The following is a 15986-nucleotide window of genomic DNA, read 5'->3' on the forward strand; positions in this document are numbered from 1 at the left end:
CTCCCCTTGAATAGCCATTGCCTAACTTTTCTTGAGTGCCTATTTTTAACCCTCTTCCCCCATGCTGGACTGACAAAGTAGCTTTGCATTTATATGAAATTGTAAGATAATATTTAAGACAGGATCTTAAGGTTCAGGTATTTTCCAATCTATTATGAAACATACATGTCTGCTACGTAGTAATGAATGCCCTACAATTTCCTACTCTTCAAACTCAAGGCTGTACAGTAGGGCAAAATATTATCGCTTCTTAAACTATAAATGTTTTTATAATAATGTATTAATCAAATCTCTTTTTAATCTTTGTAATTATGTAGCAAATACTGTGAGACTTCTTTTTTAATTGATTGTATTTTATGGATCCAATAGTGCTTTGTGAATGTGTTTGACTGTAAATGTAATCCTATTTTAACATTGTCGATATTTCGTGTATGTTTTGCTTTTATGAGTAATAACTCGAATAAAGCACTTTTTGAATTGAATTGAATGGAGTAGGGCAAAATGATTGGAGTGTTTCTTGTATGTGCATATTCTTACAGTGAGACATGAAATACAAGATAAAGGTCCCAGGGTGGAATGACGGAAAGCTAATATGCTTAGATGGGTAGACTGGGAGGGGGGCTCACTGCTCAGAGAGGCTTATCAGGGCAGGAGGACAAAAGACTTTGCTAGAGCTTGGGAGGCGTTAACTGACGCATTAAAGGAGTGGGTTAGAGGAAGATGGGACCATTGAGTCAGAATAGCTACCTTGCAAATCCACATGAAAATGCATATAAGCCACAGGGGTTTATGGGTTTGATGGCCTCCTAGCCCGCGATGATGGCCGATACTGAGGGAGGATTTGCCACGGTAAGAGGTACCAGGAACAGGTTATTGCTGTGCTATAAAAGATGCCGCCCCACTCCTTACTCACTAGCAGTTCAATAGAATGGGAGAGGGAGAACAGGACACCACAGGGGAGAGGGAGGGAAAGCAGGAAAGGAGGATGGTTTGTTAAGGTTTGTTTCTTGGAGATGGTCTTGTAGTAGTGCTTTGAGTGAACAACTCCTAATTCTGATGGCGGTGGGGTGACTGGCATGCATACGGTGGCTCCCAGCCTGCCCTTTAATCTCTGTTCTACCAATGCACCTGTACAGGTGTGGGACGAAGGGTCCCTTGAAACATGTTGCATTCTGATGTATTATATCTGCTTGATTCTTACTTAAAAATCCAATAAAATGTACTTACCAAAAAAAATGAAATTAAAGATGAACACACCACTGATGGTATTTTTCAGTTTCATGGTTGGAAATTATATTTGGATAAGAACATGACTCGCAGTCAAAGAGAGGATGCAATGCAGAGTTTCACTCTCCAACCTTAAAAGACATATTTTACTCATTTTTAAAATTGCCTTTTTAAAAAAAATACATTTTTATTGGCATTTATTAGAATGATATAAACAACACAACCATGCATCACAACAGATCATGAACAATTGTTTAAATCCATCACGCAACCTCTTCATGTATCCCCCCTCCCCCTCTCTTGTCTAAGGGACATTATCTGACTTGACGTTTCCATTTCTTGTACCGATAGGGAGGTGCAGATATTGCCTCGATGTACATTCCGTTCCCCCCATACCATGTCCCATTTTTTGTGGCATCCCCTGTTTAGATAAACTGCTTGTTCAGCCAGCATGCAGCAGTCTATGTCTTGTTCCCATTCGATTATCGTTGGTGGCGGAGAGACCCCCCATTTGTGGGCAATGTTACACTTGAGCAGCATAAAGCCGGTGGCAGCCCAGAGCTGCTCCATGCCGATGAGATCTGTGGCTTCCCATATATTCAATAGGCATGTTTTAGGAGATAGTACTATAGCATTCCTGCATACTTCTCCAACCACCCCATTAACCGCCTCCCAAAGCGTATGGATCAGAGGACACTCCTAAAGTATGTGACAAAACGTGCACATCCCGCCACACTGCCGCGACAGTCCACTGAGCAACCACAGCCCATCTCAACTAATGTGGTGCATGTAATATAGGATCGATGAAGCACTTTTATTTGGACCAAGCACAATTGTGACGGAATAGCCACTTCCAGCGGAGAGGCCAGCACTTCTCGCCAATGCTCCGCCCTCAACTCGCCGATATCAGCCTGCCAGCTCTTGAGTAGTAATTTGACTGGGTCTGCTGAATTGTTAATCAGCTTTTTAAAATTACTTTTGACTGATTTCAAAGTCTGTGCATATACTGCTTAGCACACGTAATTGATAGGTAGCAATGCAAAGAGGCCTTGGGTGACCCACCCTTAAATGCAAGATTTCTTTCTCGAGAGTTCTCGTGCCAGCCAAGGCTGAAGAAGGGGCATCTAAGATCATGGCATGACCCATCTTAGAAACGTTCTTGGTTTTAGATCTGCTTTCTAATACTGAAAGACACAGTGTGATATGCTTCTTTTGGGGGTAGGCAATAGCGATATTAATCACTAGGGGCCTGATGTACAAAGCAGTTTCTCAAAAGGAAGGGGTATAAATGGACATTTCCTCCCAGTTGTGAATCACAGTGAGATTTATCAATGATTTGTGATTGCAGTTACAGTCATAAGCCATTGAAAATTACTCAAAGGAAGTGGTAGCCCATTTCGAAAGGAGAGGCTGTTCCCGTTGGACAGGTCCCCCTTTGGGAATGATCATGCACCTTTGAGAAGGCCATGTGGTGGTCCAGAGGACCCAGATATGCTCCTAAATCGGTTGCATTTTTTTTAAAGCAGCACTGGTTCTTTTTAAAAACAAAGGGTGCTTAAAAAAAAGTTTCCCATTTGGGAATGCACACATATGGATGGTAGTCTTTGCTGCTGCTTGCATGGTGCCTCCCATTTGGTTGCAGGCGAGTGCTCAACTGTCCTTAATTTCAAACATGTTCCTCTCTCACATGCAGTAGACTCCTTGCATAGACTCCTCATTTTTGCCCCATTTAGATGATTATAACTGCTTGGACAAGCATGTACTTTTTGAGCAATGAATGAAAAAATAATAGGAACCTGCCATGTGCACTAGAAATAGATTTACTTTCACTGGAATTGTTCCACATTCCTAATGGTGCAGCTAAATGTCAGACGTCATGGTGCGAAGCATCTATGAGGTTACCAAATAAGTAAATGTACACTAGCAATCCAAATGACCCCATAATAAAATCCACACTCCTCAACATGTATGCTGTACCTTTCAGCAACACTACCCGCAAATCTATGCATCACACGGTTGTATGTTAGAATATCGTGTACAGAATTGTCCTCTAACATAAATATTGTCCTGATATTGTTTACAAATATATTGTCCCATTGGGTGTAGATTTTCCATTGTTAACTGTAATAGTGCAATATTTTGTAGGCAATATTTAGGACATGATATTCATGTTAGATGGCATTCAAACAACAAGATTCTGATATCACACCAGGCAAGGTGGTGCAAGTGATATTGTTCACACCTCTTGGACTTCAAAGATTACTTTGCACAGTGATGTTAGGATCCAGCGGCGGCTCCACTATGGAGGAGGAGCGCCGCCCTACCCCGCCCCCGATGAGGGCCAGGCAGAAAAGTATGGGTGGGGCAGGCCATGAGGAGTGCAGTGGGAGGAGTTTTGCACCCTGTAAAGTGTGCATGACAGTTTGGATGACTGTCTAATGCTGTCCAAACAGTCATGCGCACTTTGGCCTCTCTCCACCTGAGCTGTGTTGCACAGCTAGGTGGAGTAGAGGCACAGGTTTCTAGGACCTGAGCGAGTGTTAAACAAGCCAGCTCAAGCCAATCATGGCACTGCTCTCATGAGAGCAGCATCTTGATTGTCATCCAGGAGCCAGTGCAGTGTGCAGGGACCCCCAGCAGAAGAATCCTGAGACGGTGGCCGGCAGTGCAGCAGCAGGTAAGTGTTTTATTTTATTTATTATCGCCCACTACTTGTGAAAAAACGGAATTGCTACTGTTTGGGTCCTAGGGTAAGATCATGTTTTGGAATTTAGCAAAAAAGTGGGTGTTTGAAAGTACATTTGGCCAGGAACATTGGGCAAAACGTGATCAACTATAGATTCAACTTAAAATCTTGGCTCTCTTTTTGCATCTTTTTTGCTTCTCTCCTCCGTCTCCTAATCTCTATCTCCTTTGTCTCTCTCAGACTGCTCCACTAGCCTTTCCTGTTTTCCTTGCAATCTGTCTCTCTTCCTTTATTGCCTGTTTCATTTAGTCTTACATATTTCTCTCCATTTCGATCTCTGGAGCTCCCCCTCATTCTTTTTTCTCCCTCTTTGTCATCTCTATCTAGCACTATCTCTCTGTAATATTCTCTTCGGATTTCTATTTCTCCGCTCTATTATCAGATTCCTCTTTCCTGCCTGCTCCTTTCCCTAGAACTTCCTACTTTAAACATCCCTTTTTCTCACTCTTTCTCTTCATTCTATCCCTGTCCCCTTTCGCCCCATGTCTCCCTCTCCAACAAATATACTCCGTGTGTAGATCTGTTACTCTTCTCAGGTGTAGGTAATGATAGTTTTAGCTCTAAAGTGCAGGATGATTGATGTACAGTGCAATAAAACAGGATTATTTGTAAGGGATATTGTAGTTAGTAAATACCATTCTCATAACCAATTCTGCTCATCAATAGCTTGGGTTTGGTATGAGAATGAAATCTGATGGGGAGGAAGTGGGTTTTTAAAATTGTAATATTTCTGGATTTTAGGAGTAAGCAAGTATGATACCGAAAGGAGAATCAGCTCATTTCATATCCAACGGGGCACGGGTATCACCCACTTCTCCGTTTTCTTGCTACAGTTACATAAAACCTCAAAGATGCTTCTGGTAAGGACAAATCCCGCTGTATATTCTTTACATATTCAAAAGAGGTGGTAAATTCATCAGTAGTTGTCAAAGCCATGATCAACTATTTTGCATCTTTATAACAAGCAAAGATGATAGGTGTAGGATCAGATCAGAGGGACATATTTAACAAAGACTTGATTGTTTATTCAGCCAGTGTTTTTCATGTGGGGAGCATTAGTAGAAGCAGAAATGCTCCCTGCAAACTTCACTCAACTTTACAGCACCTCATTAATCAGCAGAGGTTCTTAGTTCCGCACACACCCAACCAAGCATCTCTTATACTTCTGTGTATCTAGGAATTGCCAGTTGTAGGGACGTTCCAACCAAGTAGGCTATTCTTATCTAATAAAATGATGGCAGCCCTCCTGAGAATAAAAACATTCCTACTGAGAGATGCCAATAGTATTCTGTTAAAAGTATTTATTTATTTATTTATTTATAAAGTGATATCCCCTCCTGAAAAGCGGTCCTAAAATTACACAGTGACTCTTTTCTATTATAGGTGAAATAGCTCTGAAGAGAAGTGTCTGTGTTAGAAAAGTAAGATACTCTCCCTTTGAAAGTCCGTCCCCGCTTCTGATAAATGTATGCACTATATCGTTATATAGTAGCTCTACAAAATGGTGGTGGGACTGTTCCACTGAGCCATGTTTGCTGATGTGGGGGTACAATCCACACTGCTGTGTTTAAAAGTCACAGCCATACATGCCAACCCATCTGGTTCAGGCAATAGACTTCTGATTCCTGCATGCAAAAACCTGATTCCTCGGCAGGCTTCAGGTGGTAGGCGCTGGTCTTGTGTAACTCAGATTATGTATTGCCAGTAACCTGCTCCTGCAAGCAAGTGCACATCATCTTGTCACGCTTTGGATCATATGTATGAATACATTTTCCCATAGACGCAGAATGGGTAAAAACCTTTTGATTCATCTGCCTGCCATAGGGATTTCTCTGTGCACCAGGCAGGCATGGAAAACACTCATATTTGAATTTCTGATAGTCGATCCTGCATCAGAGCACTTGCAAGTCCCATACACACCAATAGACCTGATTCAGGCAGCAATAGAAGTCAATGAGAGAAATACATTCTCCCGATTCTTTTTAAAAAATCTCCCAATTTCCTCTTCCAAAATGTTGGCATTTGTGAAAAATGAGAAGGGAAAACAATATAATATAGTGGTATTCCACAGTGTGCAGCATACAATGCAGTGGAATATATATGGCTATATACAACACGGGCAATGCAAATCAAAAAGCTCACGAACAGCTGATTTTTTCCGCGCATTGGAGTTGTAATCTGACGTGTTGGGCATCTGGAGAAATAGATGTTTTTCCATAGAGGATTCCAACCAGTCTGTGGGGCATGGAAAGTTCGGACCAATTATAGAAGCCTATGCAACATGATTTTATTCTGGTCTGCTTGCTGTGCCTTACTTCATGCATATCATTCTTGTGCATACACAGCCTGACCACAAGTAGGATCAGCCCCTACCCAGCCTCACTGCGGTGCACATGGGAAGCCTACTGGAGCTCGATGGGCCAGCACCCGAGGATTTTATATGTGCTTGTTATGATGGTGCATGGAGTCATAGACCACGGGCTGTGCCCCACGATTCCAAAGTCCCATCCTTGTTTAATTTTCAGTCCTCAGCCAGCATTCTACAATTTGAACCAGTCCTGTTTTTTTCCTCAGAATTCTAGGACTTGTACGTCCTAGTTTTATACTAGGTTAAATAAGACTTTAAGGGGCATATTACCAAAGATTAGCAATATTTATCGCTAACTAGGCTTAGCAACTAACTTTTTTATCACTAAGCATCGCCGGAAATTATCGCTGAGATAACGTGCTATTAGCAACGTTTATCTCCAAAGTGATAAATTTTCCGGCGATAGCGTGAATATCGCTGAGAATACAGCGATATTCACGCATTAGCGACAAAATGCTCTTAGCCATGTTATCCACCTCCCATTGGATTACATGGCTAAGAACTGGTCAGAGCAGGCGTTAGTTTTTGGCGATAGCAGGAATATTTCCATCGCTACGCCTGCCTTGCTAATAGGCGATAGCGACGTTAGTGACTGCTTTTCGTTGCTAACAGGTTGGGTACACCCACTTTGCATGCCATTAGCGATAAATATCGCTGACATGTAAAGCGGGACCCAAACCGCTCGCTATCGCCTAAAGCTGTCGCTAACTGCTGTTAGTGACAGCTTGCTAATAGAGCGATAGGCAATTATCGCCGCTTTAGCGGCCGTTTTCGAGCGCTAAGCAGCGATAATTCTACCACCCTGCTTGGTAATATTCCCCTAAATTCTTTAAAAAAGACACAAAAAACAGGTCTGACCTAAACAGTCATTCATGGATCTGGGAAACTTGGATGCTATGTGGGCCACGGTGGGGCTGCACGCTAGGAACACTTTGAGAATAAAGCTGCTGTCTACCTCAAGAAATGCCCTGGTCCTTTGAAGTGCGTGGCCACAGGGCCTATGGCCATGGCCCGAGGTGGAGGCCTGGTGCTGGTCTCTGAATGCCTATTACTACTAATGAGTGCTTTCTGTGCAGATAAAGAGATTGCAAAGTAATAACTGGCATGCCCACTCCAGGGGAGAAAGACGCTGTGCAGTGACTAAAATTATGGCGGCCAAGATTCGTTCTTAAGTGGCGAAAGGAGTAGTGTGCCACTTTGGGCACCAGATTACCCGTGTGAGCAGTCACAACAGAGATCTATAAACCACTGGGCACTACGGATTAGGAATAGGTACTTGAGTTTCCCTCATTTTCAATAATATTGCTCAAACGCTACTGAAACAATGAATAAAAAGAAGAAATCTGGACTCACCTAACGAAGTTAAGATATTTATTATGTAAGAAGATGTTCCCAAACTAGCAGAGCTTCCTTGGTCACACAGCTGTCCCTGCTGACTGAAAACCCCTGAACATTCTAACTTGCCCTCCCAAGGATCATCTAACAATTCCAACATGGTAGGGGTCAGCTGGAAACATACCAACTTTAGTTAGATAACACCTAAACAAAATTGGGAGCTTACATAGGCTAAAGTAATATATATATATATATATATATATATATATATATATATATATATATATATATATATATATATATATACAGAGAAAATACAACAGCTACCATGAGATTATAGCATGTTTTTAAAAATTAAACCAACCTGGTTATAGGAAGTAACGTTTCAATAAAATCCATGTTTTCAGTCAGTAAATTGAAATACATCTTTATAAATGGTATTTTAATTTTTACATGGAATCGTGGTTTACTTCTTCAGTTAAATGTGTCAAATTAACCATGGTGCATTTTCCCTGAGTTTTATTTAATGACTTACTAAAATATCCCAAAAATGATTCGGGCAAAATTGAAACTGGTGAATTTTTATCGTAATGAACACGCATCTTCATAGGGACAAGCAGCAATAGCTCAAGAGGGGTGCAGGAACGTGGGGGCATATTATCAAGGATTGGTGTTAAAATTATCGCCGCTTTAGCGGCAGGAAACTGCAGCTAAAACGGCGATAATGGGCTTGATAATATGCCGTAGAGAATTCCAATAGAATCCCATGTCAACACCAGAACATGGGCTTCTATTGGAATTCTGAAGAGCATATTATCAAGCCCATTATCGCCGCTTGAGCTGCAGTTTCCCGCCGCTAAAGCGGTGATAATTTTACCGCCGTTCCTTGATAATATGCCCTGTGATAATTTGTAGCCATTCATGGAAGTGGTTTCCAGCTAACAATAACTTCAGTAATCATGCCTTGCCTCCTGAGGAACAGGCCCCATGTTATTGGCAAAAATGTGGTACCACGCACCACTCCAGCAAGGAACCCTGACTTCGCTGCTTCACACTGCATACATCAATGATCCTTCAATGACAAAGCAAGGGATGGGGAGAGGATCACTGGGCCTTCCAAACGCTGAAGACTTTGAACCAATTCTTGAGTGCAGCAGAACTCCTGCATTTTAGATGGCTCTTTAAAACCTGTCCTAGACAGTCCTTTGAATGAGAACACTGACAAGTGCTAGAAATGGCCTAGCTCTCATCTGACTGGATTCTAACTTCCAGTGGTGCTGCACCAATTTTCAGAGCAGAAGTGCTAGTCAGTCTCAAGAAAGTTATAAGGGTTGTAAAAATTCAAATCCTATTTGAGTGCGAATGTACCATGTGAGCAAAAGTTTAGTTTTACAGTTGGAGGTGGATTAGCGGAAGTACATAAAATTCGGAGTATTAGGATACTGGAATTTATAGGTAGCGTATTATACACAGAACGTGACTCTTTCTTCAGTTAAAGAACAACCAGTGGAATTTCACAGCAGTTTGAATATTAGAAGAGCAGGTACTAAAAAGCTTTTTTCAATTTACAATGCGTTGTTTTGAACACAGTTCTAGAGAACAATCATGGTGTCCCAACGCAACCTTTCACCTTCAGGTGGATACATTCAATCTCATCCTCCACGGGCTATGGTCTGTGCAAATATGTAAAATTGATAAGGCGGGCTCAGTCTTACTTTTAGACTGTACAGCTTGCCTGATAGGTTGGTTTTCAGTCTGAGTACACAAATACCCATTCCGTTTAACACATCCGGAAAATCGAGCTTGCTGCAGAGGAGAGAGATGGGACCAATGGAGCTGAAAAAAGGAGTTTAGTCTCCCTCTCTCTTTCATGTAAAGGAATCCTTCCATTCAATCGACTTCAATACATACGGATAAACGTAAGCAAGGTCCCTTTCTATTGCTACTGGAACTGCAAAGCCCTGAAGGACACAACTAGTGGTAGTTTTAAAATAAGAGCATTATGAAGACCTCCTGACTACGATTTTCCAGGAAGAAGACAACCCAGCTCAAGACAGTGTGCCTCACACATGCCCCAAAGAGGAAATTCATCAAGGTTTGATATTAAAGTGTGAAAGGCTAAGGAAAGGTCCCATAGGATCAACATTGCTTCTCCAACAGCATCAGCAGTGTGCAAATGTTATTAGTAATCGAGACTAAAAAAGTTTGAGACCAGAGATAAGCATAAATAAAGATAGGCGAGGGTTTAAAATAGTATTAGCTTTACATCATTCTTAGATGATACACAGAAAGCTGAAACATGATAGCACACAAACACTTCTTGATACATCAGAACACCACAGACCCAAACAAATGTAAAGACTTGGCACAGCCATGAATATTCAGCATGATTAGATAATTATTTTATATCCATCACCACAAATCCGTTGTGTATGCATTGTCTTTAGAGTAAAAAAACAGAGGGGCATATTACCAAGCAATAGCGCTAATTATCGCTATTGCTTGGTTAGAGACAAAAAATTACCGCTGAGCTGCGGCGATTTTTATCGCTGATAAACCTTGGTATTACCAAGGTTTATTGCAAATGCGATAAAAATCGGCCGCAATGCATGAATATCGCTGAAAAGTCAGCGATATTCATGCATTACCGAGCTAATGCTCTTAGCCATGTTATCCACCTCCCATTGGATAACATGGCTAAGAACTGCTCAGGGCAGGAGTTAGCTTCTGGAGATATTCGCGCTCAGCGCGAATATCTCCAAAAGTTGGTAATAGGAGATAGCGATGTTAGCGACTGTTTCCAGAAAGCTTATTGAATTGCTACGAAGTTCAGTAGTATAGGTGAGCTTATACTCAGGCAGATTAAGAAGCTTGGCAGGAGTGTTTCAGCTTCTTAAATTGGTGTTCAACCTTTGTGAAATCAGTTAAAACCAAAGTGCACATGGAACCCTTCTGGAGTAGGCCATCCATTCGAGCTGGATTTTGGAAGTAAAGTGTGTCAGTAAGTAAGCCAAGAGTTAAAGCTATAATGACCACTTTATCAGGACTAGTTTAACATATTTTATTTTTTAGAGTTTTAAGTAGCGTGTACTAGACCCGAGACATCAGGTATCAAAGCGCTTTACATGAGCACCAGTTTCATTACATTAGGACACATTGGATTTTGTAGGCACGGGGAGATTAAGTGATTTGCCCAGAATCACAAGATGTTCAGAACTGTTGCCGAGACTGGAACCCGGTTCCCCAGCTTCGAGGTCGACAGCTCTAGTCGCAAGGCTACATCTTCTCCTCTAGTTAAGGAGAACAGTGAATGGGGCATATTTACAATGAAAGTGGCGAAGCGTGTCCTTAAGCCTAGAAGGCTAACGACACGCTCTGCCACTTTCAAAACGCAGGGTTGCACCATATTCACAAGAATATGGTGCAGTCCTGCGTTTCCCCCTGCGCTGGCGCTAAATTTAACAGCCTGCACCAACGCGGGCACATTTGCACCATAGTGCAAGGGTGTCTGCGTGCAGGGGAAGATTGTTTATGTGCAGGAGATACATCTTAAAATGCCATTTTGTAACTTCTTTGTGTGCTGCTTAATGCAGCACACATAGAAGTTGCAAAACAGCATTTTTTCAAAATGATTGTTTATGTGCAGGAAGGAGAACCTTCCTGCACTTAAACAATCATAGGCAATTTGCTGTTTCTATGTGTGCTGCACAAGGCAGCACACATGGAAAAAACAAAAACGAGGAGAAATAAAGCATTTCTTCTTGTTTTGCCTGTTTAAGACCAGGGTTTCCCCTGGTTTTAATTTTGGAGCTGCGTCCTATTTACACTGCCCTTGCAAATAGGAGTCAGCGTCAAAATCAATGGGTTTTGCGGTGGAACGCCCACCACAACACCCATTGCCTGCTCCTTTCATGCTAAATACAGCTTGAAAGGGTGTCTTATTTACAAGGGAACATTAAGCCACCTAAGGTGGCTAAACGCTTCCTTGTAAATAAGGCGAGCCCCTATCGCGATCATAACATCACTAAAAGTGACGCTGACATGGCGATAGGGCTTGTAAATATGCCCCTTAATGTGACCATGAGATTTTGGCAGCTGAACGCATAAAAGTGAGGACCTGGGCGACAAAGAATGCAAAGAAACAAGATGTCTCCTGGTCACTCTAAACGAGCTCTCAAGTAGACGTGAATGTGTCCAAGACTGGGGCGGAGGAAAATTGTATTAAGGGTGTGACCTTCACAGCAAGTTGAACCTGAAGTTTGTTCATGTTGATGGAGCGAGATGTTGAATAAAATTTTGTTCAAACTCGCAAAGTTAAACTTCCATAATAATATAACCGTACTAATAGCATGTGTTGAAATAATTAACCAACCTAGATTAAAATTGCATTAATTACACGTGGGATTAATGTGCTTTCATGTTGCACTTACAAGTGTGTGAAAAATAATGAACTAACCTTGTCTATCGTTATTGTCAGTATTAAATGCGGCTGTTTTATTAATAGCATGTGCTATATTCGTGTGCAAATGTTTTGTCGTGTCTTTTCTGTGGCAAAAGCTCGTGGAGAATCCTGATTGCCTGAAAGAAGAAGGTTAATATATACGCTGCTTTTTGTACTTTGCTAGGTAACATAATTAATGAGTTAATATTTAGCAAAAGGGGTGAGTAACAGATTGTTCTTTAATTAATTACTGTTTTGTGTTTGTTTAAATACTAGTTACCGTAAGAGGCCTTCCTTTTGGGCCTATAAAGATGGCGCTTTTGAAACCTGTCCAGAGAGGAGCCTTGCACACTCGTGAAGTGGAAAGTTTTACCAAAATGACAATGTCACTGCTGTCAAAAGAATAAATATGGTTGAAATAAAGACGTGCATATTAGGCTCATGGAGTTTGTCCAAGGACAGGAAGCGGCAGGATTGCTGAAGCAAGGAAGCCATGATTTGTAACTCGAAAGAACTTATTCTGATACATTTCCGAGGAAGTGAGATGTCACCAACAATAGGGCTAAAGAAGAGCCCGTGCATAGTTTGAAAGCGATGATGACATGGATGGTCTGACATAAGTCAGCCAATGGGAACTCTGATGGCAAGGAAAAGTATACTTTTTGAGAAGATTAGTGTTAAAACGAAGTATGGAAGCGCAGACACTCTTGTAGATGGTAATGAGTAGATTTATTCTTGTAGTAAATTACAGCCTTTCAGTTACAAGAAGATCTATAGCAAATCAGGTAGTCTCTGGTAATGTCCCACCAGGAGCAAGGTCCACTCTGCTCAGCCCATCACACCAACTGAATCTCTTCACATACAAAGCAACCCCAACATTCCATGTGACATCATCGCAGGCTGAGCAGGCAGAAAGAGAACCCCAGTGGAGAGACAGAAATTGCAATAAGCACATTACAACACATCCCCCTCCTTAATAATTAAACAATCAAAGGAATGGAAGAAAAAGAGAATGTATTAATATATGAAACCAAAACATCCCCTAAACATACAAAAGAAAAGGAGAGGATGAGAATACATTAATAAATACAACCAACACATCCCTCCCCTTTGATAATGATCATAAGCACAAAAAATGCATAGATGGAAAACACACTTTTGACAGAAAGAAGAAGACACAGTATCAAAACAATATAATACCTCCTTCTCCCTGAAAATGATCATAAACAAAAGAAATGTAAAACAAGAAAACACCTTCTTAAAAACCAATAAATCCAAAACCGCACACAATACTTAATGTGCCATACACTAAATCAGTAGAAAACTGCGGAAACAAAACATCCACAATACTAAACCAGCATAAACTGGGGCAAGACAGGGATCTACAACCCTAACTGCACAAATCCCAAAAGCCAAGGGTAACAAGTGTGATAAGAGGAGTTAGACTACACTTGAGGTAACTCTCCACGTGTGTACCTGTCACACACAGTCTGAGTAGCGTATAAACATAACACCAGACAACCAAAAACCTACGGTATCCCTTAACCCCACATGTGTAGCCATCACACGCAGCATGCACACACAATCAAAACCTAGGGTATCCCTTAACCCAAAATAACTCCAGGGTAACTTTTAAACCAATGACACTCACGTTAAACTGTGGGTATCCTTAAACCCATGACACGCTCGTTAAAACTATTGGTAAACCCCAACCCAACACTCACAAGCACACTATGGGTATGTCTCAACCCAAAACAACAAATTCTAAAACTAGTATACAGTCCGAAAAAAAAATGCTCTACGTGTGTATCTATAACACACAGACCAAAGACCTAAATAAACCTGGGTAACCCTTAACCCACAAGCGTAGTTGTCAGAAACAGCATGCAACAAAAACAATAGGCAAATCAAAAACCTGGGTAACCTTAAACCAATGACAGACTCACAATACCCCATATACTGCGCAAGGCACACACAAAACAACCAGTAAAGGTGAGGACACACACTCACACAACACTACACCACACTTCCTAAAGTGCGCAACCAGGAAAGACTATATCTCAAATGTTCTCTCATGACAAAAACAACACTAGAGTAACTTTTAAACCCAAAAGTAAAACAACACCAACGCAGGGTACATTTTCCATGGGAGAATAGGTTCGCCTTTCTCACAAAGAAAAGCATGGGGTTGAGTCATGGAAGAAGAAGAACTCATTGTAGTAAATTACCGTCTTTCAGTTACAAGAAGATCTATAGCAAATCAGGTAGTCTCAGGTAATGCCCCACCAGGAGCAAGGTCCACTCTGGTCAGCCCATCACACCAACTGAATCTCTCCACATACAAAGCAACCCCAACATTCCATGTGACATCATCGCAGGCTGAGCAGGCAGAAAGAGAACCACAGTGGAGAGACAGAAATTGCAATAAGCACATTACAACAATTAGCTAGTTAGAAAGGTATAAAATATGGCCCTTCAGGCAGGAGGGGGCTCTTGCTTCCCGATTCATGAATGACGTGCTGTTGGACTTTTGGCGCACGTAAGGATAGCTGTCTTTATTAATTATACTTTTAGGTAAAGTAAGTAAATGAGAACTTTATTTTGCTTTAATTCATGCTAAATGATTTACTTTGAAATGTCAGACTAATAAGCCTATCCTTGAATGATGCTTTCAATGTGCTAATAAAATAATGATTTCAGAATAAAAATGCTCCTCCTTTGAATATAATAAAGCTAATATTATAGAAGCTAATATTATAGCAGCTACACTGGTTGCTAGTCGAGCAACGTGTGGCCTTTAAGGCCGGGTGTATTCTGTTTAGGTCTCTGAATGATTCTGGCCCTTCATTTATCAGAGATTTATTCAAAAAATACTGCCCCTCCCGTCACCTTCGATCCACCTATAAATCACTCCTGATTGTACCTCCATTCAAAAGGAAGCGCCTCGGAGGTAGCTGTTTCGACCACCTTGCTGCTGCTCTTTGGAATTCTCTTCCCCTTCATATAAAGCTGAATGATAACATCCTCAGCTTTAGACAATCCCTGAAAACTTGGCTTTTCTCTCAAGCTCATTACTGATAGCACAGCTTCACTCATTGACTGCCTGCCTGGTTCCTTCTGTAGCGCCATGAAGCCTCCGGGCGTACGAGCGCTTAACAAATTCCAACTAACATTAACATTAACATTAACATTAATAAATTTAGATTTTTGAAATGACAAGCTGGTCTTGTTTATTCATGGTCTAATTATCATTATTAGATCCATTCGCCTACGTGACTTAATTAATGTTGTATGATTAAAAACCATGGTAAGATACAATAAACTGCAGTTGTATATAATTTTGTAAATAGTTTATGAATAGAGTGTTTAATTAGGTCACATGATTCAGTCGCTCAAAAATTGTCTCTTTAGTTTATGGGCCTAGGTAGTGATTTATGATTAATAGTGAGTATTGTGGAGATGAGTAGCGTTTGTGAGACAATTTTTCATTAGGAGCGCTGGATCAATTATCTGGTAGCAGAGTTACGGTTACTATGGTAACTGACATGCTACATGTAGATACATAGGACACATGTCTAAAACATGTGAAGTTTGTTCAGTTGTTACATTTAGTCGAAAGGTTTTTTACAGTAGTGTGAAAATTCCTAGTGAAACAGACAAATGGTTTGTTTATGTAAAAGTTACTAACTGAATTCCATTGAAAGATTTGTAAGAATATGGCGCTGTGAAAATATTTTGTAAAGGAGGGGTCAGTTCAAGGAGTGTAACGGAGACGGTGAAGCTGCAGCGGCAGCATACGTCACCAAGTTTGCGCTGTGATTGGCTAGCTTACGTCACAGAATTCACGCATTGATTGGCTCATGTGACTT

This window comes from Lissotriton vulgaris, chromosome 2_1 (genome assembly GCF_964263255.1).
Source record: "Lissotriton vulgaris chromosome 2_1, aLisVul1.2, whole genome shotgun sequence".
NCBI classification, from domain to species: Eukaryota; Metazoa; Chordata; class Amphibia; order Caudata; family Salamandridae; genus Lissotriton; species Lissotriton vulgaris.